The sequence below is a fragment of the Bactrocera neohumeralis genome, chromosome 3 (genome assembly GCF_024586455.1).
Source record: "Bactrocera neohumeralis isolate Rockhampton chromosome 3, APGP_CSIRO_Bneo_wtdbg2-racon-allhic-juicebox.fasta_v2, whole genome shotgun sequence".
NCBI lineage: Eukaryota > Metazoa > Arthropoda > Insecta > Diptera > Tephritidae > Bactrocera > Bactrocera neohumeralis.
Genome location: NC_065920.1, coordinates 41,967,515 through 41,983,288, shown reverse-complemented (window position 1 = coordinate 41,983,288; position 15,774 = coordinate 41,967,515). Strand labels below are relative to the sequence as shown.

Sequence of the window (15,774 nt, the reverse complement as noted above, 5' to 3'; positions counted from 1 at the left end):
AGCATTGGGCATCTCTGTGACGTCGCTGTGGCAAATTTTACGAAAAGATCTTGGCCTACATCTTTACAAGATCAAATTGACGCAAGAACTGAAGCAGTTTGACTACTAGAATAGTCGTATGTTCGTGAATTGAGTGGAGCAACAACTGTCGAATGTAACATTCGATTGGTTCATTCAATTTGCCGCCTCGGTCGTGCAATTTGACACCGTTAGACTATTTCCTGTGGGGATACGTCAAGCCTAGGGTCTGGCCAACAAGCCAGCGACGATTGGTGAACTTCTTACGAATATTGAACGTGAAATTGCAGCAGTATCGCCCAATTCATGCTTGAAAACCGTTGAAAATTAGCTACAAATTTAATGGTAAATGTTTATTATCCTTCGAAAGAACATTCTTTGGCATTTAGTTTTTGAAGATTTTCTCTTTCAAATGTTGACCGCGACTACGTCTCAGATGGTCCAACCGTTGAGTCCAATTTTCGATGACTCGTTCGAGCATTTCCACTGGTAACTGGTTCCGTTTTAGTTGAAACCAAATATCGGCTTCAATTCAGACATCAAATAGTCTGTTATCAGGGCGCGATAACAGTTGCCATTGTTGGTTACGTCCTCGAAAACGTCGAATATTCTCGGAACTTTTCAAGAGCACATAGAGCAAAGCGATGTCGCTTGCGAAGGTCAAGCGGCTTCAGTTCTTGCACAAGCTGCGCCAAGTCCTTCCACACGTCAGTCCGAGTTGCTGCGAACAGCGCCGAAACGACTTTTTACGGTCTTCGTGTACATCTCAGCCACGGCTTCTATATTTTCTTCAGTGCGTGCTGGTCGTGATCTATTTGGTCGAATATTATCCAAAATGAATAGTACGCTCAGTAGGCCGATTATGTTGACCATACAGGTTTTGTCCGTAAAGTAGCACGAGTAGATTTAAAAAAAAAATTATTGAACCAAGCGTTACAATTCTTTAAAAACTTTCTAAATAGGCTCCTTCTGCGTCGATGCAGCGCTGCCAACGCGATTTCAGTATTGAAGGTGTCACGGAAGACATTAGTCGGAATAGCCTTGAAAGCCGAGGTGCATGCTGCTTGGATCCCCTTTCATCGGCCCTTTCAGGCAAGAAAACAAAAAAAGTCCGGGTGGGGCCACATCTGGGCTGTAGGGCGGCTGCGGAAGCGTTGGGATGCTGATCATCGTTAGGTAGCTGTTCACAAGAAAAGCCGTGTGAGGCGGGGCGTTGTCGTGATGCAACTTCTAATCGGCTGCGATGTCTTGTCGAGCCCAATTTACCTTTTATTTGAGTCTCTTGAGGACTTCCACGTAAAACTTGGCGTTGACGGTTTGTCCAGGAGGAACAAATTCATGGTGAACGATACCTTTGATGTCAAAAAAAGACAATGAGCATCGTTTTCACTTTGAATTTGCTCATTCTTCCAGTATTCATCAGCAGCCTCTTCCCGGCCCTCCAAAAAGGCCTGGTGCCACAGGAACACACCACCTCTTGCTAAAGCAACATCTAGGTAAGACTGCTGGATCATAATGGGTTGTCAAAAAAGTCTTGCGGTATTTTTATTGAATTTTTTTTTATTGAAATTGAAATGAATTTTTGATGACTCATGCCCAGCTCTTGACCGATGCTACGGCTGTTACTATGCCGGTCTCTTTCGACCAATTCAGCGATTTTATCGCAATTTTCGACGACAGGCCTTCCGGAGCGTGGCACATCTTCGACCACCTCTACTCCAGAACGAAAACGTTGAAACCATCGTTGTGCGGTGGAAATGGAAACTGTATCGGGTCCATAAACTGCACAAATTTTTTTGGCGGCTTGAGATGCATTTTTTCCTTTATCGTAGTATTACGTATACTGTAAAATATGCCGTTTTTTTTCTTTATTTTGCTTCATGTTTGCGGCGCTATAACTCACGAACGACTTAAAAGAAACGACAATCAATCAAACACGTGTTAGCGCGTGAAATGAGCTTTCAAAAAGGTATAGCATGACCCGATGCGACGAATAAAACTAGAACTACGCGCTTTCAGCGCCAACTAGCGAAAATACCGCAAGACTTTTTTTGGCAACCTAATATTAAACGTCTCTGTGGCAGATTTACGAGTTTTACACAGAATTTAATTGCGTACCTCTGCTCTAATGAATGCTGCATTTTCGGCTTGCACCACTCACAGAAAGACGTCGCTCGAAAATGCCGACTCTCCAGGCGCTCGGAAACAACTGACCAGCCGCCCGTTCGTTAACTAGGAACGGCCTCTACCAAATTCAGTCGGCGCGCGTACGCTCCGAAATACAGTCGAGGCGAAAGAAAATCAGTCCTATTACTTTCCGGACAAACTCTGTATGTTGAGCGTAGCATATTCTTTACGAAACGTTAATTTTCGTAATAAAGTTGAACGATTTTTAAACGTAAGTCTTTCCATTATATGAGACCTTCAAACGACTCACGCGTGATCTGTCAAAAAAAGGCTATTGAAAAAAGTGCCTCTACTTGGATCACCCGTTAATAATTGCTAAACTCTAATTTTAAGGTACAGTTCTATGTGAAACTTCCCCGTGTTGGCGTGTCATTTCTTGTAGTTTAAATGTACGTAACCCAGAGAGTTAAAATTGCTCCCAAAATAACCACAATTTCAACTACATTTGAAAGGCATGATTACTTTAACGTCAGTTTGTAATGTTTTACTCTGATTACCTCCAGCATATATTTCTGTGTGTTTAGACAAAAGGCTAATAATTTCAAAACCCACCGATTACATGCGGATATGACTTATGCATTTGGCAAAAATTTCAAAATATGTGCATTTAAAATTATTTATGGCATTATTTATGCGCGTGTGCACATTCTTCTTTACTACAGTGTGTTTGTGTTTATTAAATTTTTATGGACGTGCGTGCGCTCGTATATTTTCCGCCTGCGCCACGGAACACGAAAACCAACCATAAATAATAATAAATTTTAAGTACAATGCAGTTGCATTTGCACACAATAAGTTGAAGGTGGAAAAAGGTAGCAATAAATTAAAAATGCAATGCGCTGAATAAAGAGGAACAATCTACGGCTCCACGCGCACTAACAATAAACGAAGGTAACAACAACAACAACAGTGGCTAAAACGTACAGCGAAGAGGTGGAGTATTGTTATGCAAAGATAGGCAAGAAGGTTAGCTGAAAGTAAGCCAGTTAAGTTGCATGCATGCCTTCAGCACACAGCCGGCCGACAGCTGAGCTAGTTAGTTAGTTAGGGGCGGTTGAAGTTGTACTATATATAGTTAGTTCGCTTGATAGCGACTGCCTGGCTGACAGGCGAAATGAGTTGGCCGCTATGACTTGCGGCCGCCATGGCGCTACAATTTATGCCGATACCCGGCAGATTTGTTGTTCTTGCTCAAGACATTCGTGTCAGTTGCGTGCAAGGTGTTAACAAAGTTGCTAAGAACTATGAAAAATTATAACAATAACAACAAACAAAGTGTATGAATATGAATTATATGTTAGTTGCGCTCATGCCAACAACAACAACGGTAAGCGCATTAACTTTAACACGCTCCAACAACGAAATAAATTACAAAAATGACTCATACTGTTGCAGCAACCAAAATAGGCGAATTGGAATTTATTAATTCAAATAATGCAACGCGCGGAAAATTAATACACTTTATACATGGCATGTGAAAATTTCCTGGTATGGCAATTTACGACGACTCCACACACTGTGTTTATATGCCCCCTTTTGTTGTTGCAATTGAGACATTTCTTATTTATTTAATTTCTTTGCCAGCAAACACAAAACTAATTACGGCCAACACGCCACGCCATCAGCGGCATAAAAGCGCGATAAAAACGGTAATACTCGTACAACAAAATGAGTAAATGAAAAAACAAAACAGATTTAAATCACCAAGCGTTAAGCCAACTAATGGCAATGCTTGTTGACAGATTTATGACAAGTGAAATGGCATTGCCAACGCCGCGCACGAACCAAGCGTCATATAATGTAGACCTTGACACTTCACTTCGTAGATAAAAGGTATTTATTTCGCAGTACACGAAGTTTATGTGCAATGCGGATAGTGAACTATTCTTGACATACAGGTACGTGTAGACTGTGAAATAAACTAAGCAATTGGGTGGCCTGATATTGTGCTTGCAGCTTTGACAGCTGTCAGTGACAATGTGACAGTAAGAAAATTTATTTAATATTGCTTGAATAATTCAAGCATTAACGATAATTCCAGCAACATTGTTATTTTAATGATATAATATGTTCTATATTCCGTGGGTAGGTCAGCGGCGATTTTGTAGACCACTGTGAGTAATGGAAGAGAATGATCAATAAATAAAATTGATTTATAATATAATTTGGATATAAAAAGCAAGTAAAAATTTGGAATAATAAAAAAAATTAATAAGGCTTAGATTAACGAAATTTAATTTATAAGGTCTAGTACAAAGTTATTCATTGCTTTTGCATTAAATTGCAGGTTTTATTTAAATTAGTTAAAACTATCCGATTTTGGTAAAATATGCACAGTTTTTTCGATAACTTGTTGGCATTTTTAACATAATTTCAGAGTGGTACTCTCATATAAATTTTTGGTCCCTTTGACAGTCGATTTTCATAAGCTTCTCTTGAGGCGAGTTTTTTATCAGCAAAACTATATTACTTAGGTAAGAACAAGCAGTAATCACTTGACTACAGTTTCAAGTTATAAGGTGGATGTATAGAAGCATCCTAATCAAGCTACTGGAGCTTCTGTCGAGTTTCTATCGATGTGTGTAGCCTTGCGTTGCCCTAATGGAACAGAATTCCTTTGCTATTGATCACGGTTGGTCATTACAGGACGTTTTCTTAATTCGGATAGTCCAATGGTTGAGAGCTCAGAGCCGAGAATTGAGAGCATAGAACATAGAGGATGAGCTTGACTTCCTGACAGTTCATCTTGGCTTGGCCGTCGATTGCGCTGGCTTACAGCGATTCGTACCCAATCGCTAATACTTTTTTATACCCTGACAGGGTATATTAAGTTTGTCACGAAGTTTGTAACACCCAGAAGGAATCGTCGGAGACCCTATAAAGTATATATATAAATGATCAGTATGTCGAGCTGAGTCGATTTAGCCATGTCCGTCTGTCTGTCTGTATATATACGAACTAGTCCCTCAATTTTTAAGATATCGTTTTGAAATTTTGCAAACGTTATTTTCTCTTTAAGAAGCTGCTCATTTGTCGGAACGGCCGATATCGGACCACTATAACATATAGCTGCCATACAAACTGAACGATCGGAATCAAATGCATGTATGGAAAACTTTCACATTTGACAAGATATATTCACGAAATTTGGTACATATTATTTTCTAAAGCAACAATGTAATCTCCGAAGAAATTGATCAGATCGGTTAACTATAGCATATAGCTTCCATACAAACTGAACACATAGTTACTAACAGAAATGCACCTGTGAAGGGTATTTAGCTTCGGTGTAACCGAAGTTAACGTTTTTTCTTGTTTCGCTTGACGTTGTCGTGAGTAACGCATTGTTTACCACCAATAATCGTCCGCTTCAAAAATAGCAAGCGATAACTTGAGTAAAAATTGAGTTATATTAATGTATCTTGGTACATGTAGGTTTCACCATAAGAGGGTTGATACAGCAGATCATCATAAGAAATCGAAGCATTGCAACAATCTTATGAGGTGCTATAATTAAGCCACAAATTAAGAGACAAAGCTGAAATTTGATAGAGAACATCGAGGTTCAGACAGGTAGCAGTGGTTTAAAAGTTTTTTAAATGGGGCATGCCTCTTATTAGGCCACGAGTCACTGAAGACAAATCGACCAAACCTGCGAAGAATGATGGTAGAAATTAGTAACCACGCTCACCGCCATATAACGGTTATGAGGAAAACTAGAAACATTAAATCAACATAAAAATTGTTCAATGGTCGTTACACCGCCCGCCTTTTTTTGAAACTTTATATCTCAGAAACGTCTGGATTAATTTGAACCAAATACAAAAAAGCATTATCCTTTATATATCCATGTTAAGTTGTGAAAATAAATTACAAACACAAAAATCGAAAATCCGATGAAATCGGACTACAATCAAGCCTTTTTCCATAGAACACAATTATCAATTCCATATATATATGATCATTTCACTTCACTGTACCAGTAAATAAATCTTCTTTGGTAGATATAGAAATAGAACTTTGCAAAAATAGTGCCTTTAAGGTAGTCATCTCTTATTCAATCTCTGAATTATCTTCATAAATTTTCCTTAAACATTTTATGTTGATCTGTGGGTGATATCTTATTGAAATTAAGTAAACCTAAAGTGGATTAGCAGTGTACATGAACTTGTGGACTTGGTTTAACCTCATACCTCTAATATAATGATTCTCAAATCCCTGGTTGACTCTTTCCTTTATACCTCATATGGAAATGTTTTCAAAGTATCAGTCTTTCCCGATGCGACCCTCGAGCATACATTTCAAACTTCACACATTTTATAAGTACAGTTACCGTCTGATAAAAACTGACTCGGCCTGAAAAAAAAATACATATTTTAATACAAATCTTTATTATCGATTTTAAAATGTCCCTAACCAATACAAGAATATTAAAAGCCTGGGCTAAAATGACCTTCAACACCTTTTTGCTTTTTCAGTTTTGACTAATTTTTTGAGCGTCATTTGATAGATTTTTTAAGAGTTTCGAAGTTATATTCATAAACCCTTGGCAAGTATCTCTTTTTCGACATCCACTCGACATTGTCTTTGGTCTTTTGATACGAGCGGAGCATTGATTCGCTTTTTACCCAAACACTAACTAAAATGTGTTGATTCGATAAATGCGGGATATTGAAATCCTCTGCTTTCTCTCTGATGAATCTCTCTCTGAAGACTCGCTTGCTTGAGGCAAATTTTCGATGACTTCACGACCTTCACACCGAATCCTTTTTGTCACTCTAATACTTATGTTTTTGATAAGTTTGCCAATCATTCCATAGACGAGGTTTCATTTAAAACCCAAATTTCAGGCAAAGCTCTTGTTTAATTTTTTCGATGCCAAATAAACTTACTTTGACATATGGAGATCAAACAAAATAAAAAAACAAGTAAAGAGCGCTAAGTTCGGGTGTCACCGAACATTTTATACTCCCGCATGATAAATTGATAATCGAAGTTTCATTATCCGTCATTTACATATTTTTCAAATACCGTATTTGTGTAAAGTTTTATTCCGCTATCATCATTGGTTCCTAATGTACTATATATTATAGAGAGAAGGCATCAGATGGAATTCAAAATAGCGTTATATTGGAAGAAGGCGTGGTTGTAAACCGATTTCACCTATATTTCGTACATGTCATCAGGGTGTTAAGAAAATATTATATACCGAATTTCATTGAAATCGGTGAAGTAGTTCCTGAGATATAAGTGGGCGACGCCACGCCCATTTTCAATTTAAAAAAAAGCCTGGGTGCAGCTTCCTTCTGCCATTTCTTCCGTAAAATTTAGTGTTTCTGACGTTTTTTGTTAATCGGTTAACGCACTTTTAGTGATTTTCAACATAATCTTTGTATGGGAGGTAGGCGTGGTTATTATCCGATTTCTTCTATTTTTGAACTGTATATGGAAATGCTTGAAGGAAACGACTCTACAGAGTTTGACTGACATAGCTATAGTAGTTTTCGCGATATGTACAAAAAACTTAGTAGGGGCGGGGCCATGCCCACTTTTTCAAAAAGATTACGTCCGAATGTGCCCCTCCCTAATGCGATCCTTTGCGCCACATTTCACTTTAATATCTTTATTTATGGCTTAGTTATGACCTTTTATAAGTTTTCGGTTTTCGCCATTTTGTGGGCGTGGCAGTTGGCCGAATTTGCCCACCTTCGAACTTAACCTTCGTATGGAGCCAAGAAATACGTGTACCAAGTTTCATCATGATATCTCAATTTTTACTCAAGTTACAGCTTGCACGGACGGACGGACGGACAGACGGACATCCGGATTTCAACTCTACTCGTCACCCTGATCACTTTGGTATATATAACCCCAAGGCGATTCCCTATCGTGCGACTTTTTCAACCTGCTTTTGGAGAAAATAGTTCCAGCCGCAGAACTAAATAGAGAAGGTACCATCTTCCATAAGAGTGTACAGCTGCTGGCGTATGCCGACGATATTGATATCATCGGCCTTAACACCCGCGCCGTTAGTTCTGCTTTCTCCAGACTGGACAAGGAAGCAAAACAAATGGGTCTGGCAGTGAACGAGGGCAAGACGAAATATCTCCTGTCATCAAACAAACAGTCGTCGCGCTCGCGACTTGGCACTCACGTCACTGTTGACAGTCATAACTTTGAAGTTGTAGATGATTTCGTCTATCTTGGAACCAGCGTAAACACCACCAACAATGTCAGCCTAGAAATCCAACGCAGAATAAATCTTGCCAACAGGTGCTACTTCGGACTGAGTAGGCAATTGAGAAGCAAAGTCCTCTCTCGACGAACAAAAGCTAAACTCTATAAGTCACTCATAATTCCCGTCCTGCTGTATGGTGCAGAGTCTTGGACGATGTCAACAATGGATGAGTCGACGTTGCGAGTTTTCGAGAGAAAAGTTCTGCGAAAGATTTATGGTCCTTTGCGCGTTGGCCACGGCGAATACCGCATTCGATGGAACGATGAGCTGTACGAGATACATATACGACGACATCGACATAGTTCAGCGAATTAAAAGACAGCGGCTACGCTGGCTAGGTCATGTTGTCCGGATGGACGAAAACACTCCAGCTCTGAAAGTATTCGACGCAGTACCCTCCGGGGGAAGCAGAGGAAGAGGAAGACCTCCACTCCGTTGGAAGGACCAAGTGGAGAAGGACCTGGCTTCGCTTGGAATATCCAATTGGCGCCAAGTAGCGAAAAGAAGAAACGACTGGCGCGCTGTTGTTAACTCGGCTATAAGCGCGTAAGCGGTGTCTACGCCAATTAAGAAGAAGAAGAACCCTATGTCTGACTCTTTTAGTTTTAGGACTTACAAACAACCGTTATGTGAACAAAACTATAATACTCTCCTTAGCAACTTTGTTGCGTGAGTATAAAAATGATTGTACCGATATAGGAAAAAACGTTTATTGATTTGGTGTGGGCGGGAAGTTTAAGTGTAGCCGTCATGAGCGAGGTAAGCAAATACTTGCAAGACTACTTATTATCCTCGAACTCTCGACGACTCACTCAGGGAGGACGTTGCGTCGATCGTTAAGAATAGGAAAAAAAGAAAAATATATTATTCATAGAAAAACACCAAGTTTTGTGTTCAATAAAAACGTTTGGTTCTTTATTATGATTAATAGATGGTTATATATTTCCTTGTTTATAATAATGGTGATGATGGCCGGTGCACGTTTCGATTATCTCCCTTCTTCTTTAAAAGTGAAAAAAAGTGACTAGGAGAGACGCTTGCTAAACTATTGAGTAAAGAGTAGCGGGAGATTTTAACGAAACTATTGCCAGTTGAGTGAAAGTTATTAGCAGTTTATGTCAACAGCTAACTGGCAATAGTTTGTTATATACTCACTAGGGTTGGTAATAAGAAATTAGGCACTGGCCTGAACAACTACCATGTCTCGTTTTACAAAAATCTTTTTTTAATTTGGTGATTTTACTTAATGTCGGCATAGCTCTACTAAATACACAATGGCAATGGCCACATGACAGAAATATGGGTTAGGTATTACTTTACTTTCTTAAGTCACACTAAAAAAACTGCATTGCTGAAGTCTACATACATTTACTTCATTTTATCACAAAGATATAAATATTACATAAATATAGTTCGAATTTCTAGCATAAAAGCTTAAAGTTATTGATAGATTTAACTAGAAAATACCATAGATTATAATTTTATTATTTTCCAAAATTTTGGTATAGAATATGCCCGATAAATATCTACGATATTGTGAATCAATTATTTTAATCGATAATCTATTTGATTCCGATAGTTTTCGCAAGATATCGACATTGTGTGTTCCGAAATCAATTTTCACTTCACTTTACTATGCACGTCGACTTAGAAAACTGACGGGCGCATACATACATATTATGTGCTTAGCGACATTTTCATTGCGAATTGCTCACTTTCACGCATCGTCTACTCGCCGTCAGCTGTAGTAGTGTTATTGCTATCGCTGCTGCTGTCAGCTTGTTGCACAACTCGTTGCATAAATCAGTTTGACAGTTGTGTCCCGTTCGCCGACAGTGCCAAGGCAACTGCGGCTGTAAACTGCCTGTCCGAGTTATGGCTGTCGTACACAGCAACTCTTTAGCGTTAACACCGACAGCACAACAACTACAACTATGGCAACTATATACCTCTTTTCGTTCGTCGACGTAATCGCTCTATGGATACGCCTGTCGATGGAGTTGTCGTGATCGCTGCCGTTGCGCGATTAATTTGCACTCAAACGTCAAATTTTATTGAGTGATGTGTTGGAATGACGCGGCGTTGCCACCATTGCCGCACCAAATAAACTAATGGCCATGCAGTCCATACCAATAATCTAAATAGATAATAATTTGTTGTTTATACTCGTATCTTTGTTTTTGTGTTTTCGTATGCATACTTTTAATCAAGTAGTCAATTTCTTTGCAAATGAGTTTTCGACTCCGTTGACGCTGTCACCGTTTAGCTAACAACCGTGAAGTTGTTGCTGTTTTTGTCATATTATTTATGCAACAATTTGTGGTAATTATGGCTGTTGTTGTTGCCGCCGATCAAACTTGCGTTTATGGTAATTGTGTTGGCGGCATTGCACTGTGACATGATTGATTTATCGCGCAGCCTGATTAATTATTTTGCTAATAGACACAAGTGTTTATTTGTGGCTTACAAGTAGAGTTTTTACAAATATTCATATACAAGGTGCGTTCCAAAGTAAACAGGACTTAAAAAAAAAAAACTGAACAAATGGTTTTTTCGGCGAAATCATTTTATTTTATTCAAAATAGTCTCCTTCTGCTTCAATACCACTTTTTGCACGGTCCGAAAGCATGTCGAATGAGTGTTTTAGCTCGTTGGCCTGTATGGCTGCCAGTATGCCGGTGCAAGCCTCTTGAATGGCCTCTACGTCTGCATAACGCTTTCCTTTCATGGGCAAATGCATTTTTTCGAAAAGGAAGAAGTCGCACGGTGCCATATCAGGTGAATACGGAGAGTGGTTAATGGTTAAAATGTGATTTTTGGTCAAATAATCGTCCTTCGAATGTGGGATTCTGAGCAATTTTTGGTCGTCTTTAGTAAGCCCAAATGTTCGGCCAAAATGCGATGAATCGATGTTTTGGAAATATTCAGTTCCATTTCCATGAATTTCCATGATGATTTCGGGTGATTTTTGATGAATTCACACACAGTTTCCGGTGATCACGGATTTTGATTGGCCCACATGTTGATCGCCATTTATGTCCTCACGACCACTTTGAAAACGTTGAAACCACTCTGCTACGGAATAGGCAATCATCGCCACAAACTTGTTTCATCAATTGAAACGTTTCGGTAAAAGTTTTACCAAGTTTAAAAAAAAAATGTTGTTCTTTGTTCGAAGCTCATTTTGCACCGATAACACAAACATACTGACACTTAAAATGCAATAACTTCACTTCCAATCAATGAAATGTCATAAAGTTCTCACTGGACAATCGATAAAGACAGCAAATTCTAACGCTCTAGTCGACATATAGATGGCGCCAACAGGGGGCGCTAGATTCATACTTTGGAACGCACCTTGTATACTATATGGAATGCCACCACATAAAATCTTGTCCCAACTTAGTTTTAGGCCGAACTTTTGCTGCTATTCTCCCTTTTGACCAGTCTTCAGTTTGAATTTTAAAGAGAGAATATACTTACGTGAACTATAGATTTCTAAAAAAACTTGCTATCAGACTATCTTCTTCTCCTTCTTTATTGGCGTAGACACCGCTTACGTAGTTAAAGCCATTAACAACAGTGCGCCAGTCGATTCCTTTTTCGTTATTTGGCGCCAATTCATGACTCCAAGTGCAGCCAGGTCTACCTGATCTTTCCAATGGATTGGATGTGTTCCTCGTCTTCTGCTTCCACCGGTGGGTACTGAAATGAAAAAATTAAAAGATGGAGTGATATATTAGATATGAATGCACCTATAACTATTGGCGATGTATAGCGTACCATCAACTTTTTGCAAAATTAAGAACTTGTAAAGCGAACGGGTTAATTTTCTACGAAAAAAGAACACTAAATTGATTATAAAATAAATTAATAAAAATAAGCGTAACTCCAAGTTTAGCCATTAGTAAAAGTTATTTGGAGGAATATTTTCCTTTACAAACACAACGTAATTCCAAAAGAAAGTATTTGAAACGTCTAGCGCATATTTGAACCTTATTAAGAGCAAGTAATTCAATAAACATCTTACCTTCCTCTCTGTTCCACGAGGATCTCGCAACCGCACATGAGCTGGTTGCCGAGCAATGAGTGCTAAGCTAAGATAGACTAAGCTATGAGCACGCTCATTGGCTTTGAAGTTTTTAACAATTCTCCGCATTTTCTTCACAAAATTTTTATATTAGGTTGTCAAATATCTCCCTTCCGCATTTTTGCTCTTTATTCGATGCTTTATAAAAAGTGTTACAGTGATCGGATTTAGTTCAAATAAGCGCCGTTTTGTTCGATAATCTACATATTTTCATCTAGATGGCAAGATCAGCGAAAAGCATGATCTGTATTATTAAACTAATGCACTGTCAATATGATGATCTGGACAGGAGTATGGCAATCTTAATGAGTGCAAAACTACAAAAATCACATGCAAAGGGGCAGATCAGACAGACACGCGATAACAGGGACTGTAGAAACATGATTGGAATACTCACAGCATGTGCCTGAACAGCTCTTGTGTCTTTTCTATGATACACTGGAATTCGGCTCACTTATCGACCTCATAATGGTACTCCATCTGATATCGCTAAGGACCAACATTGTTCTAAGCTTAGCTCATTAGCATACCAGGTCAATATATTCAAACCTATACACGGTTTGTCCGGAAAGTAATAGAACTGACTTTCTTCCGCCGCGACTGTACTTCGGAACGTGCGCGCACCGACTGGATTTGTTAGAGGGCATTCCTAACTAACGAACAAGCGGTTAGTTGTCTCCGAGCACCTGGAGAGTCAGGACAAACATTTTCGCGCGACGTGTTTCTGTGAGTGGTACAAGCCGAAAATGCAGCGTTCGTTTTGAAAATGTGGGAAAGTGAACCTCAATTTTTGAATAACGTAATCACAGGTGACGAGTCATGGATCTTTGAGTACGATCCCGACACAAAGAACCAGTCTTCCGAGTGGCACACGCTAAGTAGACTTACCCAAAAAAGGGAAAAATGAGCAAATCCAAAATGAAAACGATGATCATTGTCTTTTTTGACATCAAACGCATCGTCCACCATGAGTTTGTTCCTCCTGGACAAACCGTCAACAACAAGTTTTACGTACAAATCCTAAAGAGACTCAAACAAAGGGACAATCGGGTCCGACAACACATCGAAACCGCTTGGAAGTTGCACCACGACAACGCCTAAGCTCACATCGCATTTCTTGTGAACAGCTACCTAACCAAGGCCGGCATCCCAACGCTTTTGCAGCCGATGTGACCACTCCCGCATGTGACCCCTCCCGGACTTTTTTTGTTTCCTTGCATGAAAAGACCGATGAAAGGGGATGCAAGTAGCATGCACCTCGGCTCTCAAGGCTATTCAGGAGAATGCCTACGCGACGTCAGCGCTGCATCGATGCAGGAGGAGTTTATTTTGAAAGTTTTTGAGGAATTGTAACGATTGGTTCAACAAATTTTTTTAAGTCACTCAGTCCTATTACTTTCCGAACAAACCCTGTATTTTATATATGTAGTCTGGGAAAAATATTTACCCGGTTTTATCAATTTAAGCAACTAGGCATAATATGTGTTATCAATAAATGAGGCCCTCTGAGATCCTCATAGTCGGTGTCTAGGGACATTGTTATGATCCAACAATTTTTAGACGATGGGCGTGCCAAGTTTCATGAAGATGCATAAATTGTTACTGAAATTATCGCCAGCATGGACAGACGAACGGACAAATAAACATTTAGAATTCAGCGTGAACACATGCATCCCCATATATCCAGAAGGTTTGAGAATTACAAGCAACCATTAGTTGAACAAAACAAATGTTGCGTGGTTATAAAGTGCAATTATCAAAAAAATAATCAAAACCAATTGGATATATTTATCAAGGAATTTCATAATTAATAAGTATATCCTTTACATATGTAAAAATCTGCACAAATTTGCACACCTTTATGCTGACAAATATAAAAATGCAGCGATTTAACGGAGCAATGGGTCAATGCATCCACATTTCCCACACAAATATTTTACATGCATTTTTCTTTTTCGCATTTTTTCATTTTTCATGCATATTTATAAGACACACCAGCAAACACACCACAAAAAACAACAAATACCGTTACTGTTGCAAGTGGAACCATGCATACCCGTATATATATATACACACACACCTACATACACACATCGACTTGTAGTTGTATTTTTCATTCTCATGAATAGCAGCCATGACTGTTAATTGCTCAACCATGTGGCCATGTCTCGCACGTTTGGGGGCAAAACCAATAAATCTTCCAACATGATATTACAATTCAAATAAAAACGCCTGTCATACGTACAACACCTATTGACACTATTTTTTCCACCCGAAGCCATTTGCACAAATGCATAAATTTACGTGCGCGAATAGCAAACAAACACCAACACACAATAACAACCACATATACACACACACACACACAAACATTAAATAGTGCGAAATAAAAAATATTTGATAGAAAAACTTGAATACACAAAAATATTTTTGGTAAAAAATGTACAACTTGCAAAGCATTGCAACCTCATAATCATTCCGTCAAAATGCTTGATTTATTTTCGAAAAAAAGCGTTGGACCGCTAGCAGCATAACAACAAAAACTGCCGTGTTATGGATAAGCACAAAGCGTTCGTGCGACAGCGCTGAATAATGACAGCAAGTCGCAAAAGCGCCGCAGCACAGCGCCACAGCAATAACTAACTGCCAACTGCCGGCAATAGTAACAGCTCACGCTACAACAACAGCGAGGTGAACAACACGACGACGACGACGACAACAACATTGCCACTAAAACCGGCAAAGACAACATTTCAACATGGTTTGTGGAGGAAGTCAACTGACAGTTGATTATGATTAAGTGCTAAAACCTTGTAAAAATTATAATTTTCTATATTTTGTCACAATCCATTATTTATGGCATGCAAAAACGCTGAACAACAGCAGCAATCGCCGCAACAACGGCAGCAACAACAAGTAAGCGCACGCACGCAAAGCACTCAACCGAACAGTTACGTTGACAGCGTGAAAACACGCACACACAAACAGTTGCTGGTGGAAAAAAGACAACTACAACAATAACAACACGAAACCAGCAACAAGAAAAAGCATAAATTATTTACTAACATTTGCATGAATTAATGAGAGCACCGCATGAGCTCGCACTCAGTCCCACATACTGGTTACGTATACGCCCGGGTGCTCGCCTATCATTGCATTGCTTTTAAGTGATTATTCTTATTTGCTTTGATTTTTTTCCGCGCTTAATTCTATTAATCACTCTAAGCCATTGATTGATCGC

The 15,774-nt window shown here is 39.1% G+C and overlaps 1 long non-coding RNA gene across 1 annotated transcript; it reads right to left on the bottom strand.

Annotated features, from left to right (window-relative positions):
* Positions 1-1,660: 1,660 nt before the first annotated feature.
* On the bottom strand, positions 1,661-1,843 carry LOC126752731 (uncharacterized). The gene is made up of 2 exons (XR_007666030.1): positions 1,744-1,843; positions 1,661-1,700 (listed from the first exon to the last, which is right to left on the bottom strand). It is a non-coding gene; the product is annotated as an uncharacterized LOC126752731 (long non-coding RNA).
* Between the last annotated feature and the right edge of the window lie 13,931 nt (positions 1,844-15,774).